Source organism: Herpailurus yagouaroundi, unplaced genomic scaffold, assembly GCF_014898765.1.
Source record: "Herpailurus yagouaroundi ecotype Mexico unplaced genomic scaffold, PumYag 203, whole genome shotgun sequence".
NCBI classification, from domain to species: domain Eukaryota; kingdom Metazoa; phylum Chordata; class Mammalia; order Carnivora; family Felidae; genus Herpailurus; species Herpailurus yagouaroundi.
Window position 1 is genome coordinate 12,099,942 of NW_024412434.1, and position 16,070 is coordinate 12,116,011.

A 16,070-nucleotide genomic window follows, 5' to 3' on the forward strand; every position below is an offset into this window, starting at 1 on the left:
TGAACGGGGGAGGGGCAGAGAGAGAGGGAGACACAGAATTGGAAACAGGCTCCAGGCTCTGAGCCATCAGCCCAGAGCCTGACGCGGGGCTCGAACTCACAGACCGCGAGATCGTGACCTGGCTGAAGTCGGACGCTTAACCGACTGCGCCACCCAGGCGCCCCCACCATTTTTTTTTTTTTAACCAAAAGAGGAAAATGAAGTTCCATTTTATTTCATTGAATGATAGTTAATTAAAAAGCAAATTCAAATTTTGTCTTCAATATTGTGTTACAGTGATTTAAACAACATGCACAATGTAGTTCTTTCAAACTAAATAAAACCCCAAATATGCACTCTGCCTAGGGGCACCTGGGTGGCTCAGTAGGTAAGCTTCCGACTTAGGATCAGGTCATGATCTCACAGTTCATGAGTTCAAGCCCCACATTGGCTTGCTGCTGTCAGCCTGTAAGCGCAGAGCCCGCTTCAGATCCTCGACCCTCCTTTCTCTGCCCCTCCCCTACCTGCACTGTCCCCCCAAATAAATAAATATTTAAAATATGTGTTTATATATAACAATATGCAAGTGTTCATATGACAGCTTAGCAAAATGCTAGGGAATCTTTTCTTTTTTTTCAATATGGACACTATTGTCATCCCAAATGTACAGGTGGGACAATTGAGTCTCGGCAAGTTTAAGTAAACTTACCTAGTGTCTTTCAGAAGTTGAGAAGCTCCGCTAAGAGAGGAGTGAAAAAATGTCTGATTCCCAAGCCTGCATTCAAAGGAGGTTGTGAGTTCTATGTCTACAGAAAAAGGAGAAGCTTAGAAATGGCAGTTTTCTGTTGCCCGGGGTCAGAATACTGTGTAATCCCAGATGACTCACACAGTGGTCTGCTTCAGAAATCAGGATACCAAAGTTTAATGACAAAAGATTAAAAACAAAGGTCACCAACACTGGTAAGAACCACAAGGCTCTAATTTTGATAACTTAACTAGGCCCAGTGTAATAAAAATACACCCCCCACCCCAAAAAAAAAAAGAATACAATGTAGGTCATTCCTCTTTTCCCTTATTCAGAAATTCAAGGAAGGGAAAGAGAGAAAACAAGGTTTTCTCCTTTGGTCTCCGTAAGTTTTATTAAGAATTAGAGAGATAGAAAAAGAGCTCTGCATTTTATTGGTAATTGAGAGCTCATTTACCCTCTCACATTGCAAAGAAATTTATCAAAAGTGGCCCCCTGTGACCTACAGCTTATCCCTTTCATGTCATTGAGTTCTATGGTCATCCGCAGCCTCAAGTAAAAGGACCTTGAGAATTGTAATAACAAGTCACTCGGCTTTATGGAAAACGTGCCTCTGATTGTTCAGTTATGAAAGAGCATAATTTGGGTGTTTTGTGTTATGTCCTTGGTGGTTTCTCCCTGTTCCTGTCCTGCCCTACCCGACAGTGCTGAGCGCGGTTAATTAGCCATGTAAATGAGCGCTGTAAGGAAACCGCTGTCCCCAAAATGTGCACACATAATCATGCTCAACAATTCCTATCAACCCCATCAGAAAGCAAGTCATTTGTCACCTGACCTTTCATTAATTAATTGAAAGCGCCACATGGGGGAGGAGGGAAGTACAAGCAAAGGATTATATCACAGACACTTAACAAAAGAACTAGCAGATCCCTACAAAGCCTTTGTAGGAAAATTTGGGACGAAACTTCAGGTGTTAGGGGAACAGCACTGGACGGGGATGTAAAAACTGGGGCTGTATGTAGACGGATCTCACTCTAGCTGCCGAAGCTGAGTGAACTTGGGCAAGGTGCTTCCTCCATCTGGAACTCGGTGGCCTTCTCAGTGGACCAAGACCTGCAAATTCCACAAAGAATTCCAGCACAGATATTCCATGTTTCCCCCACCAGCCCATGGTGAGGAAAGGGATCTTGATTTTTCTTAAATAACCAATTTTGTTTAAAAGAGGATTTACCAAGGGTGCCTAGGTGGCTCAGTTGGTTCAGCGTCCGACTTCGGCTCAGGTCATGATCTCACGGTCCGTGAGTTCGAGCCCCGTGTCGGGCTCTGTGCTGACAGCTCAGAGCCTGGAGCCTGCTTCAGATTCTGTGTCTCCCTCTCTCTCTGCCCCTCCCCCACTCACACAATGTCTTTCTCTGTCTTTCAAAAATGAATATATGTTAAAAAAATTTTTTTAAAGGATTCACCAATGACAAAACCCTAAACACAAGATAACTGACTTTTCACAAATTTGTGTCCTAAAGAATATACTCCAAAAGGAATGAATTACAGTAGATTAATATTTGTATTTTTTAACATTTATTTATTATTGAGAGACACAAAGAGACAGAGCAAAGCTGGGGGTGGGGCAGAGAGAGGGAGACACAGGAACAGAAGCAGGCTCCAGGCTCTGAGCTGTCAGCACAGAGCCTGACGCGGGGCTTGAACTCACAAACTGAGATCATGACCTGAGCCGAAGTCAGATGCTATACTGACTGAGCCACCCAGGCGCACCATAGATTAATATTTGTAAAGTCATTGCTTCACCTATCAGTTTATAAACAAAATATCAGTCAGGTAGGCTATTTCTGTTTCAGAAATAGGTATATGGCACATTGAATGTGGATCACAGGAAGCATGATGGATTTCAGTTTGGTTGGTTTGGTTTTCTCCCAGCTCCTTGCAATATTGCTTTTCCTCACCTCTGAGCCTCCAATCATGCTGTTCTCTGTCCCAGAACATCCCCTCTCAATGGTATTTCTTCCAGGATCTTTCCTTGACCCTCAGGATTGGGTCGTGTGCCCTCTTGCAAGCTCCTGAAAACTTGTGTTTACCACTGTCTTTGCCTACATGGCTCAGGATTGTGTGGCCCTCCTAGGACACTGTCAGGGTAGTTTCTGTACTATTATACCCCCAACACCCAGCCTCCTAGCATACACAACAGGAGGTAACATAAATCTCTTAGAATCTCATATACTCTCATTCTATTGTCAAGCAAGACGATTTTCCATTTATCAAGCCCTTTATTTAAATTACCCTACAGAATCAATGTGATTGGTGAACACTTAGAAATATGAGATATTCCATGATAATCAGGAAATTGTTTTTTTTTTCCACCATGTAAAAAAATATATTGAACGTTCCCTTTTATTGTCTCTTCTACAATTGCTTATGATACAAAATGATTCAGAGATCTATTTCAAATTTTTAAAAAAATGTTCCTAGGAAGAAAAAGATCATGCTACTAAATGTTAACATTTTTTAAATGTCTATAAAACAAAACGTTTTTTCCTTTCTCACTGCCATACGCAACCTCCTCTATCCAGGACCTATGAGTGGCACATCAAGACAGCTGTCATGACCGTCGAAGGTTAAGCTGATAATTGCGAAGTATTCTTTTTCTATAGGAACCCAGGCTTCTGAGCAGCACAAACAGAAAGTGCAATGCCGTGTCATTAGGCATGGTCACATTTCCGTCTCTATCTGGGTTCACTACACCTGCTGATCTCAGCACCCCATTTAGCCTTTGCTTTACTCTGGCTGAAGAATTTTCCATCCTCCATTAGGAACCAAAGCAGTGCAAACCCCTGCCACCTTCACCACTTGGGAACTCCCCTCTTAGTCCCTGTGCCTATTTGCTAGACAAAAGGTTTGTGAGTTATGAGATAGGGTTTTTGACACTTAGTCACAGAGATAATGATCATAAGTTCATATTCTTTCTCCAGGTATGTTTTTACTTTTTTACTATTTCTTTGAAATAAGTACTTACTGTTCACATGGAACTCTTTTGGTTACTTCAGATTATTATTTTTAAGATTTTGGAGGGGTGGAAATGGTGACTGATGGTCACTGATGGTTACTATTGTTTTCTATAACAGTAGAAAAGCCAAGACAAGAGAATAACGTATGCTTAATTTACAGGATTTGTGGCATGGCTATCTTCATTGCGAGCCATCAAAACTGAGCTGTTTGGCCAAATGGGATTCATCCCAGCCCCATACACTCCTCTCCACTCTTCACTTTACCTGGAATGTTCCCCTCCCCATCCGCACTCACCCCAAACCTTGCCCCTTATCCACTTTCTCCAAATCCTCCCTGCCCTAAGGCCAAGGTAAGTTTGTTTCTCCCCTCCTGGAGCCTTTCAGCTAGGCAGAATTTATTCCTCCTCTGAAGTCCTAGAAGAACTTTATCTGTTCTTCTGTTGGCTCACTTCTTTATACACTCAATAGATTTTTACAGAAGGCCTATTGAGCCAGACAATTCTCACTACCTGCTCTGCAGTTCTATGCAGACATGTTTTCATCTGCTTTACTGGAGAGAAAGTTCTCAGGGGCAAGTTTCCTGTCTGATTTAGTTTTGTATCCCAGAAACATTTTTGGTGTCGACCCTGTTCGCTGCCTACCCAGCATCAGTTTCTTCCTTTTTCTTTGTTCCAACAGAAATTCAACGTCGGTTAGGTGTCCCCCTCGCCCGTACAGATCTCAAAGAGTGCTTCATATTGTTGCACGTTCCCTTCCTTCCCCCCACACCCTTTCACCTTCCTTCCCCTTCCCCTACCCTCTTTTTCATTCCTCCTTCCCTCCCCACTCTCCTTCCTCTTTCATTTCTTTCTTCCTTTAGGTTAGTCAACACTTCACTGGGCTAGATATTCCCTGGTTGCTGTGGATAAAAAAAAAGGAATCTGGAGAAATGGCCTTACTCTTGGTAGATCTTTGGTTGAATTTTTTTTGAATTTTTTTAATGTTTATTTATTTTTGAGAGAGAGAGAGAGAAACAGAGTGTGAATGGGGGAGGGCCAGAGAGAGAGAGGGAGACACAGAATCTGAAGCAGGCTCTAGGCTCTAAATTGTCAGCACAGAACCTGATGCAGGGTTTGAACCCATGAACCACAAGATCATGACCTGAGCCAAAGTCAGAAGCTTAACCAACTGAGCCACCCAGGTGCCCTGGTTGAAATTTTCAGTGACTCCTCCAAGGTCTCAAAATCTAACTGGGCTCAACTTCCTCATAAGAAAGCCAAAGGTTTGAGGTGAAACAATGTCCAAGTGCAGAAAGCAAGTGGCTGAGAGGAGCTAAAAGCCAGGTACATTTGTGGGTGCACATGTTCATAAACATGTATATATGTGTATATATTTTAAAATGTTAAACTCCAAACTCTGAAAACCAAACATAGATGAACATTTCAAGAGCAGTTTCTGCCCTCAAAGATCCCACAGGCTAGTGTGGGAATGCAAACATATCCTTAATTACAAAACCCTTTGGCATGTGTAGACCCGGGCACAGAAGGGAGGGAGCCCCTGACTTGGTGGACGAGGGAGACGACTCTGGAACAGCTTCCCAGAATGAGTCACTCTGGAGGTGAGTCCTGAAGGGTGAGTTAGTCCGACAAATAGGGGAAAGGGGAATATTCCAGGCAAGGGGTCTAGGGTCCTATGGCACCTCCGGGAACCCCCGGGTGTAGATGGGGAAGGGGGCTGCTTGGTGTCCAGCCATGCTGGAGAGAGCCAGAAGGGGAGTGTCCAGAAAATGCGCTCTGGTCGCACAGGGCCTTTCATATCAGACTAAGTAGTTGTTACTTTATCCTACAGATGATAAAAGGTCTTAATGGATTTTCAGTAGGGGATAATTATATTTTCATTTTAGAAAGATCACTCTAGGGGCGCCTGGGTGGCGCAGTCGGTTGAGCGTCCAACTTCAGCCAGGTCACGATCTCGCGGTCCGGGAGTTCGAGCCCCGCGTCGGGCTCTGGGCTGATGGCTCGGAGCCTGGAGCCTGTTTCCGATTCTGTGTCTCCCTCTCTCTCTGCCCCTCCCCCGTTCATGCTCTGTCTCTCTATGTCCCAAAAATAAATAAAAACGTAGAAAAAAAATTAAAAAAAAAAAAAAAAGAAAGATCACTCTGATAGCAGTTGGAAGCATTGCTTGAAGGGCACAAGCCCAGCGACAGTGAGATTTCTTACAAAGTGTCCTTTTGTTTTGAAAGTTCAGGCAAAACATAGCGGAGGCAGTGGAATATACAAAAGGGAACCGGTTTGTGAGTTAAGAGATAGGGTTTTTAACACTTAGTCACATAAATAAGGATCATAAGTTCATATTTTACCTATCAGGTATGCTTTTATTTTTTTACTATTTCTTTGAAACAAATATTTACGGTTCACATGAGCGTGCATTAAGTGATTATCTGGAGTGAAAAGAAAAACTATGAAAATCCTAGAAAGCAGCTACATATAAAAGGTTGTATTACAATATTAATATTCAATACACAGTACAGCTTTTCAAGGAGAGGGTAAGCATAAAATAAGTGTGTTGACAATTATTCAATACCAAGGGTTCATCTTAGAACTTGCGGTCAATTTAACTTCTGGTTAAGTATCTATTAGTCACATGGCCTTGACTGAAAACATTCACACTGAGTAAGCTTTATGTGATAATGTCCTGAATCCGCAACACTTCAGGCTATTTACAATGGCTAACTTGAAGAGCTTCCCATGCTGGTGGAGTAGTGGGGTTGCCATCCTAATTAATTCCAGATGAAGAGAAGGAGGAAGAGGAAATGGAATTGATATTTTTGCAGAAGGAGGAGAAAGAGTGATTTTTTTTTTTTAATCATCAGATATGTAAACACCAGGCAAACATCATTTGCTGGCTTACCTCTGTAGGTTCTGGAAGTCCTGGACAGTGTTTACTAACTCTAACGATCTTGGACATTAGATTTGACCAAACAGAAAGACAAGAAGTCATCATATCTTTCACATCCAAAACCAAAAAACAGACAGATAGCAGGGAATTCATGGTATGAAACATTCCTTGCGCAAACAGACGCAAATCTGAATTGCAGCAGCGTTCGTAGTGGTAAAAAGCTGGGGTCCAAGCTGGGATGGATGGTCCAAGGGTGGATAAACATTGTTGTATACCCATACAATGAAATATCATTCTCCAGGTAAACAGAAATGAACTGGAGGCTTGTGTATCATGAGAGACAGAACATACCAACGGACAATGGCCAAACCACCTGTAAAAATAGAACTCTGACCGGCAACCCAGAGAACCAACCCAACAGCTCAGGATGCCAGCCTGCGTTAAGTCAGACTTGCAGGAAGCCCGACTCCTATCATTAGCAACAAACCAGAAGGCTGCACAATAATTTCTATAACGATCACTCCATGATGACCAGGATTTCATTACTAATTTCCCTAATTTTTGTCCCGCTTCCAACTTAGGACCAACCAGAAATAGGCAAATAGACACTCCTAACCAATCACAGAGGATGCCCCACCTGTATTCAGCCCACCTACAGTTTCCCCACGCCAGCAGGCTCGAACTGGGGCGTACCCAAAGTCTTCTCTCTTTTCCACCATAAAGATGCAATATTTTACTTAACACAAATACAATCTCTGAAGCAAAGCTAGCAAAGTGCCAAGTTTTGATGAAGCTGGATTGTGAGCTGATGGCTTACATTTATCTCCATACCTTTCTATGGGCTTAAATCTTTAATGATACCAAAAAGAAACTGTAATGATAACTCTTCCAGTTATGCAGTGAAAATATTTCTCATGCAGGAACTGATGCTTCTACCTGCCACAAACATATCCTCAGTTAATATTGGCAGTTGGTGACCTTTTAAAGACAGAAAGCAAGTATTTTCTGTATTCAACTTCCCTTCCATTCTACAAGTATGGTGGGATATTTCCAGTTGTTCCTTTTTTTTTTCTTGTCTTTACTTCCTTTTAGTGAATGCATGAGTAGGGATGCACATGGGCTTTCATATGACTTCCTGTAACCTCATCGCTCTGTTCCACCACCATATATGCCCCTTATGCATCTCGTTTCTTTCTTAAAAATGACAAATTTCCTTTTCCCAAATGTAAGAACAGTATGTTCATCGGAGAAATTCTGGAAAATACGGGATATTATATAAAGGAAAAACAACGTACCCATTGTCATTCCCTTCAGTATACATAGTAATAATTCCAATATATTTTTATAGTAGTTTTATTTATGCATCTTAAAATACTAACAGGTCTTTAGAGTTTATGAATATTAATATTTTATTGAGCTATCAGCCCGAGGTAAGATCTATAGCCAAATATGCCCCTTATGGTGCATGTAATTGTCACCTGGAAAAAGAGCCTGACATAAGAGAATATTATGAATAAACATATGAAATAAATATGTGAATAAAACAATAATGAGCTAAGCATAGGAAGAGCATCATCTAAATCTTCATAGGTGAAAGTTTTAAATATATATTTATTTATAAATATTTATATGTGTATGTAGATACATACACATATAAATATATACATACACATATAAATATGAACTTTCCTCAAAGTTCATATCTTTAGCATTGACCAAATTCCTTAAAGAATCAAGTTGTAAACCACACTACAGAAAAACATCTGGAGAATCAGACTTATCCTCAAGCTTGCCATCAGGGACTGCTATATCAAGGAGAAATGATTTGGATTCAGGCTCCAAAGGAAACCAGATTATCATCCTCAGTGGTCTCTCTTAAGAATCTGGGCACTGATCCAATGTAATTCCTCTACTTAATATTTGATTCTTTTCCGAACATGACCTGCCCTATAATTTCAAAAGAAATCATTAGAGATCTTTACCTGACTCAGTCAAAGTCATTTTGATTCAATGTTACTTTTATAACATTATCTGATATGTCTGAGGGATAATTATGTTTTATAGTTATAGAAGTTAGCAGGGCTACAACATAAAATGGTTTAAATTAAGAATGTATAAAATACAGACAGAAGCCACTGACCAGTGGGAAAAAGTCTGTGATGGAAATGTCTTGCATCAATTACATCAGTTACATCAAAGGAAGAAAATGCAGATGTATCCCATTTTCATGCAACACTCATAGACAGTTAATTTAATCACACTGAAGCTCTGTATGATATGAAATACTAGCATGACCTAAAATGTTAAGTCCATCAAAAACTAAGTTTAAAATCTTGAATTAACTCAAGCATCTTGTCCACTTAGTCAAAGTGATACTTAACGTTGGTCATTTGTTTTATAGGGAATGTTGGTCAACTGTCACACGCTACAACACGTGTGGTTCAGGGGATGAGTAAAGATGAGGTTTAGGTGCCTATCAACATCCACCAATGGCACTGTCATCCTTACAGTTTCGCAGACAACAACAAAATAAGCCCTCTCACTCCCCCGGGCTCTGTGTTTCTAACTCCCCGTCTCCCATTCTGTCACTCCACCCATAAATCTATGAATCCATCCACAAACATCAGCAGCGCTCACTGAGTCCACCTCCTTAACGTCCCTCAAGTCCAGAATCTCCGCATCATCCTACCTTCACATTCACTGCCTCTTCCTTAGCCTTTACTCAGTTCCTCCTCGTCTGTGAGCTAATCAATTGAAACAGCTTCTAACCCGCTCATGACCCGCAGGTCTTCCCCATTCACACCTCACCCTGCCCCCAGGGTTGAATTTTTACAAAAATTCATCTTCTTAAAAATGCCTGTTGACTCCGTGTTGCGACTTGGCAAGATATATAAGATCATCATTCTACGGCAATCTATCTTTTCAGCTTTATGCTCGGCAAGAAGCCCACCCTTTCCACTTGTGGGGTGTAGGTAAGAGCAGAAACGGGGGCCCATATACCATATGCATGAAGATTAAAACTTATAAATCAAGTTTATGAACTGTTAAATATGCCCAAGGCTTCCATCCTAACAAATATAACTTCTTAAAGGACTTGGATACCAGGGGTGAATTTAGAATGCTTGAGGCCCTCACATGAAAAAGAGTCTGGCATGAAAAAGAGCAGCATAGGAAGACTCTGGGCCCCCAGGCTGTATCCCCTTACCCCATGTCCCTTTGCTTCCACTCCAGGGTTCCCCCCATGAAGAAACTTGTGGGCAGGTTATGGACACCCCTGGCTGATGTCAGAACTCAACCACACACCCTTGAATACAGCCACCTAGATCTAGAAATGCTTACATTTACCATGCATTCTCACACTCAGGAGAATTGCCAGTGGAGATCAGCACAGACCTTCAAAGCGAGCTTGGGGGCCATCCGAGCAGGACATTCTGGGGTACCTAGTACCTGGAGTATAGAGGGCACGGGCTCCAGGGTGGCCTGACCAGGTTCCCCGGCCCCGGAAACCTCTTGCCAAAGTGACACCTTCTAAAGTACAAGAACCCAAATCAAGGAAGAGTGCCTGTCACCTAATTCTAAGGGCACTGCCGTTCTCCAGCACACATGGAATGCCTCTTGGTTTCTGGAACGTGTCATGGCCTTCCACCTCTTCCTTTCTGGACAAGCTGTACATAAAGTCTTTTCCCAAGGAAGTTAGGAACATTTTGCAGTTCTGGTTTTTTGTTTTGTTTCATTCTGCTTGTTTTTTGTTTGTTTGTTTTATGTTTTAGCACTCCTCTTTCCTACTAGACTCCAAGACCTTGACTGTTCCCTCCTCTTTGAATCCCCCAAGTCGACAGCAATGCCTGGTACATAGCACCCTTGGTAACAGTTTAATGAATGAATGAGGAAATTAATGAATGGATCAATCAATTATGTCCCTATCTCAGCCCATCCCTGTTGTTCTCCTCCTTAACTTCCATTCTCTAATTTGGATTTCTAAATCCATCTAGGGTTCCAGGAAGAAAAAATAAAACCGTACTCCATTGATGGGAGCAAAGCAGGCTGTTTACATGAGGACACAGAAGGAAGGGAAACCAGAAATAGTAAATTAGGGCTCTAGCTCCAAAAGTGTGGAGAACTCACAGGGGAGTATCTTCTTGGTTGTACATAAAGTTAGAGGGTAGTTGCTTGTATACCGAGGATGAGCTCCTGAAGAATTAGATTGTCACAACAAATAATTATCCTAAAGGATTAATTCTAGAACGGGGCAGGGTGAAAAGACTGCTTTCCTTCTTTTCATTTTTTTCTGCGATATCCCTAATAGCTCATAGAATGTTCATTCTAAATTTAATTAGCAACATGGCATGGCACAATAGGTACTGTGTGACCTTCTACCCAGAGTATTATGTTTCTGCACTTACAAAGCAAGAGCAATCATGGTACCTTCCTACTTCCCTCAGAGAGTTAGTGTGAGAATTAAAAGAATCGACCTAATGCAAGTGCTTAGAACAATGCCCAGGGCTCACAAACATTAGCTAATCTTTTCCTGCTGTTGTTCCTTTGTTTCTTATCCTCTTCCACCTCCCGGTTATGATTACTCACCTTCCTTTTCAATGGTATTGACTCTTAAGCACATTTCAAACATTGTGACTAATACCACCACTTGAGGAGTATTTAACATTGTTTTAGAATATACAGAATATAAAAAAGATTTTATATTAGAAAACCATGGACATTAAAATGAAAGCAGGTCAGTCATTAAAACCACCATCAGAGATTCTAATGCACGCAAAGAAATGTATGATTGACGTTATACCTACCAAGGATAGTAGATATTTCTGTTATCACATAAGGTAGAGAGCATCAACTGTGTCAACGGCATAAATACTTTGCTATTCACTTTGCCAGCTAACTTTGAAATTATACAATTTAGATTATTTTTAAATTTGGTATACTTCGGGTTTTTTTTTTTTTAAATTTTACACATAAAATGAGATTCTGCTAATATTTACTAACATTTAAATCACACTTTTTAAATTCACATAGTTTAAAATTCATAAAATTTGACAGATTGTATATATTTTTAAAAGCTTTCTTAAAGTTTCAACACTTGGGCTACACTGCCAAGTCCTACATTGTAGAAGTAAAAAAGACAAATTGCAAAGGAAGGGAGAGGGTATAAAGGAAAAGAGCAAACAACTGTGACAGAGACAGGATGGTCATGGGCTACAGCTGTGTCTTCTACAGCTGGACTTCAGTGTCACTTTCCTTGCATGTGACTGAATTCTGGCCAAGAAAATGTGAGTCAGAAATCATGTGTGCTGCTCACAAGCCTGGTCCCTGAATACATGCAATCCTTCGTGCCCTTTCCTCTTTCATGGTAACACGGAAGCCTTGTAAAAAAAAATGGCAAAGCCACAAAAGAGAAAAAAACAGAGTCTCCCAATCGTAACTTAGAAGGGCACTATCCACTAATCAGGAACACATGCTATGTGACTGAAAAATACCCTTTATTCTGTTCATCCCTTAAGATTTGCAATTTTATCTTTCATACAGTGGCCAGGGTCGCTATATATATGTAATATAAACATTACAAAGTATCATCAAGAAGCATCATTACCCTTGATGCACAAATTAATGGCCTGAATTAGAGTAATACGATATGGGGGATTTGGTAGTAAAACATATATTTTTCCAATTCTATCTTACTCATGCTAATATTAACAATTTGCCTGCATTTCCTAAATCAAAACCTCTAGCACAAGGAAGTGGTTCAAAAGCACACTGTATGAAGAGAAGGAAAACTAAGTTCTAATATTCACTGCAGAAACTCTACAAATTGGGTAATTTGAACTAGGAGAGAGCTTTATTCAACCTGAACTACTTGGAGGCAAAGCTATGTCTTTGGAAACCATCCCTTGGAGTAGATCTAACAGTGGCATAAAAAATAACCAGTTACACGCCGAGAGGTATCATTACTTACAACAATACTTCAGCTCTTAATGGGTGGCTCAGTTGGTTAGGAGTCTGACTTTGGCTCAGGTCATGATCTCGCGGTTTGTGGGTTCGAGCCCCACAATGGGCTCTGTGCTGATGGCCTGGAGCCTGCTTTGGATTTTGCCTCTCCCTCTCTCTCTGCCCCTCCCCTGCTTGCTCTCACACTCTCTCTCAAAAATAAATAAACATTAAACATTTTAAAAAATATTTTACAGAGTACACTTCCTTAGAACACTGAAAAACTTGAGGACTTCTATCAAAGGTTCATCACCAAAAGAATGCTGGGTTGATAATATGCTAATTTATCTTGTCATATCAAGGAAGTGCCTCAAACTTAAGTAGGAGTTAAGTTAACCTAACTAGAAGCTGCACCTTGAATGTGCGGCACTAATATTGCCAGTCATAAAAAGGTGCCGTATATTCTATAACCAATATATTCCTTATTCCCATCAGGCTTCCTGCTCTGCTGAGTTCCATGGCATTGGAAAAACAGATGGGCTCTTGGGAGACTCCAGAGATACACAACGGACAATCTGTGCACAGAACTAATCCTGTCTTTCCATTTAATTTGGGAAATTGGGAGAACTTATGCGTCATGGAGATTCTAGAGGATCTAGATTCACTCAATGGTGAATAAGAGGAAAACTACTATATCACCTTCTCAAAAAGATAACTGAAAACTGACTTTTTTAAACATAGTTACAATTTTTTTCTTGAAATGAGAACTTTTAAGATCTCTCCTCTTAGAAACTTTTCAGACTGGTGCTACAATGCAATGACTTTCTTTTAGAAATGACTTTTTAGATTGATGCTAAAACATAACTTTCTTCGAAGAGTCTTCTCCATCTTTGGGGGCTAATGTAGCAATGTTTTACTATTGTTATTGAAGTGGCATGTCACCAATTCCTGTCTTTTCCCCTTCTATCACCACATCTGAACTCGCTGGATTTTACCCACCAGTGCGTAGTTGGTGAAAATTAAGCTTAGGTGGAAAGGATCTTTAAAACAATCATAAATAATGTGTACCTCAATTCAACTCAACTGAAGCCTAAACAAGGGAGATAGCAAGTATCAAGACTCTTCCAGCATGTAACCACTGGAGAAATGAGATTTGCAAATGTTAGTACAGCCTCTAGCACAGAAGACATGAAAACCACCAAGCAAAAGTGGTTTGGGGGCATAATGAGAAAGATGGCTATGTATCTACCATATGTCATTAACAATAGTGGAAACCACACATCAGATTCCCCATGCATGATGCTAGAATGGTTCTCCCCACACTCCAAAGGGTTTTTAATCTTCTCAGAATCAAAATTATCTTCACTTGCCATTGTACATGGGGAGGAAGAGAAGCATTGATTGATTACCAGTTAATTAAGTCTGATTACCCATTTTGGTTTCTGAAAATATAAATGCCTATAATTAATTTTGAGTTTAAAGGGAGCCAAGTTCCCATGGCATGCGCTGATTGCATATGTCAGAGCCAAATGTGCTCTGGTGTTCTGAATAGAGCTTCTTAGACTCCAAAGTCATTAAAACAAAACCTGTGAGAGAGCTGGGATGAAAGAATGATATAGTAGCAATCAGTCCCACTCCTTTGATAAAACACATTTGCTGGCTCACCTCCTTCTCCATTACCCGAAGTCCTCACCAGACTTGAAATGCTGTGGGAATGGGGGCGTTACCCATTGTTCAGCTGAGGACACTCAGCTCCTAGCAGTGGGAAGAGCACAGTGGAGGGATCAATGCTCATTGACCTGTCTGGGCTGGTTCTGGAAGATTGTAACATTGTTTGCTCTAGTTCTGTGTGGCTCCGGAAATTTCAAGCAGACCTGCATCCCCTTCAGCTCCAGACAACCCTCCCAAGGCAAGTTCAGTCCAGGACTGCCCATGAGCAAGTCAATGATCCATGAATTAACCCATTTCTGGGCTGCAGTAAATGGTAAAGAGACACGTCCAGGCATTTTTTTTTTTCAATCTCTCATGTCTTGTGATACTGATGACAGTGAAGTCCAACTGTTGTGTTAAAAAATAAGGACTAGAAGAATTCTATCTTGAGGGGAAGATGGCAGCACAGGAGGGTGCTGGGCTCACCTCATCTTGCTAATCACTTAGATTCCACCCACATCTGCCTAAATAACCCAGAAAACCGCCAGAAGACTAGCACAACGGACTCTCCAGAGCCAAGCATAGACGAGAGGCCCATGGAAGAGGGTAGGAAGGACGGAGAGGCCGTGCACGCTGACAGGAGGGAGCCAGGGTGGTGGAGAGGCAGCCTGCCCTGCAAGGCAGAGCCCCCAAGTCTGGCTTGCAAAAGCAGAGGGGCAGGACTGCGTGAGTTCTGACAGCCAGCGGGACTTAACTTCTGAATGTTATAAGTCAACAGCTCTGCTCGGAGAGCGGGAGGGTGAGAGGACACCAGGAGGGAGAGTTGTTGAGCCCCGGAAGACAGAGCTCAGCTCGAAGGGGAACAAAGCCGCTGGCCAGCGCCATTTCCCTCTCTCATCCCCCAGCCAAAATCCCAAAGGGAACCAGTTCCCGTCACCAATCTTGCTTGCACCACGCAAGCACCCAACGCTGTGCTTCTGTGGATCCATCCCTCTGATGGGTTTGCCTCCCTCCTGGAGCTGCAGGGCTCCTCCCGCAGGGGACCACCAAGGGCAAAGCCAGCTGAGCCTGCCCTTCTGCCCCCATGCACCTTGCCAATCCACCCCGGCTAATACACCAGATCCCATCGAAGCAGCACCACAAGCCTGGCAGTGTGCAAGTAGCCCAGACAGAGGCCACACCACTCCACAGTGAGTCTTGCCCCTGGGAGAGGGGAAGATAAGGTACACACCAGTCTGACTGTAGCCCCAGAGGTGGGCTGGGGGCAGACATCAGGTCTGACTGCGGCCCGCCCACCAACACAAGTTACTCCAGACAGCACAGAGGAAGAGCCCTGCAGTTCCGCGCCACTCCAGGGACTATCCAAAATAACAAAATGGAAGAATTCTCCTCAAAAGAAACTCCAGGAAGTAGCGACAACTAATGAACTGATCAAAAACAATTTAAGCAATGTAACAGAAAATGAATTTAAAATAATAGTTATAAAATTAACCGCTGGGCTTGAAAAAAAGTATAGAGGACAGCAGAGAATCTATTACTACAGAGATCAAGGGACTAAGAAACAGTCAGGAGGAGCTAAAAAATGCTATAAATGAGCTGCAAAATAAAATGGAGGCGACCACAGCTCAGATTGAAGAGGCAGAGGAGAGAATAGGTGAATTAGAAGATAAAATTATGGGAAAAGAGGAAGCTGAGAAAAAGAGAGATAAAAAAATCCAGGAGTATGAGGGGAGAATTAGAGAACTAAGTGATGCAATGAAACAGAACAATATCCGTATAATAGGAATTCCCGAAGAGGAAGAGAGAGAGAAAGGGGCTGAAGGTGTACTTGAACAAATCCTAGTTAAGAACTTCCCTGATCTGGG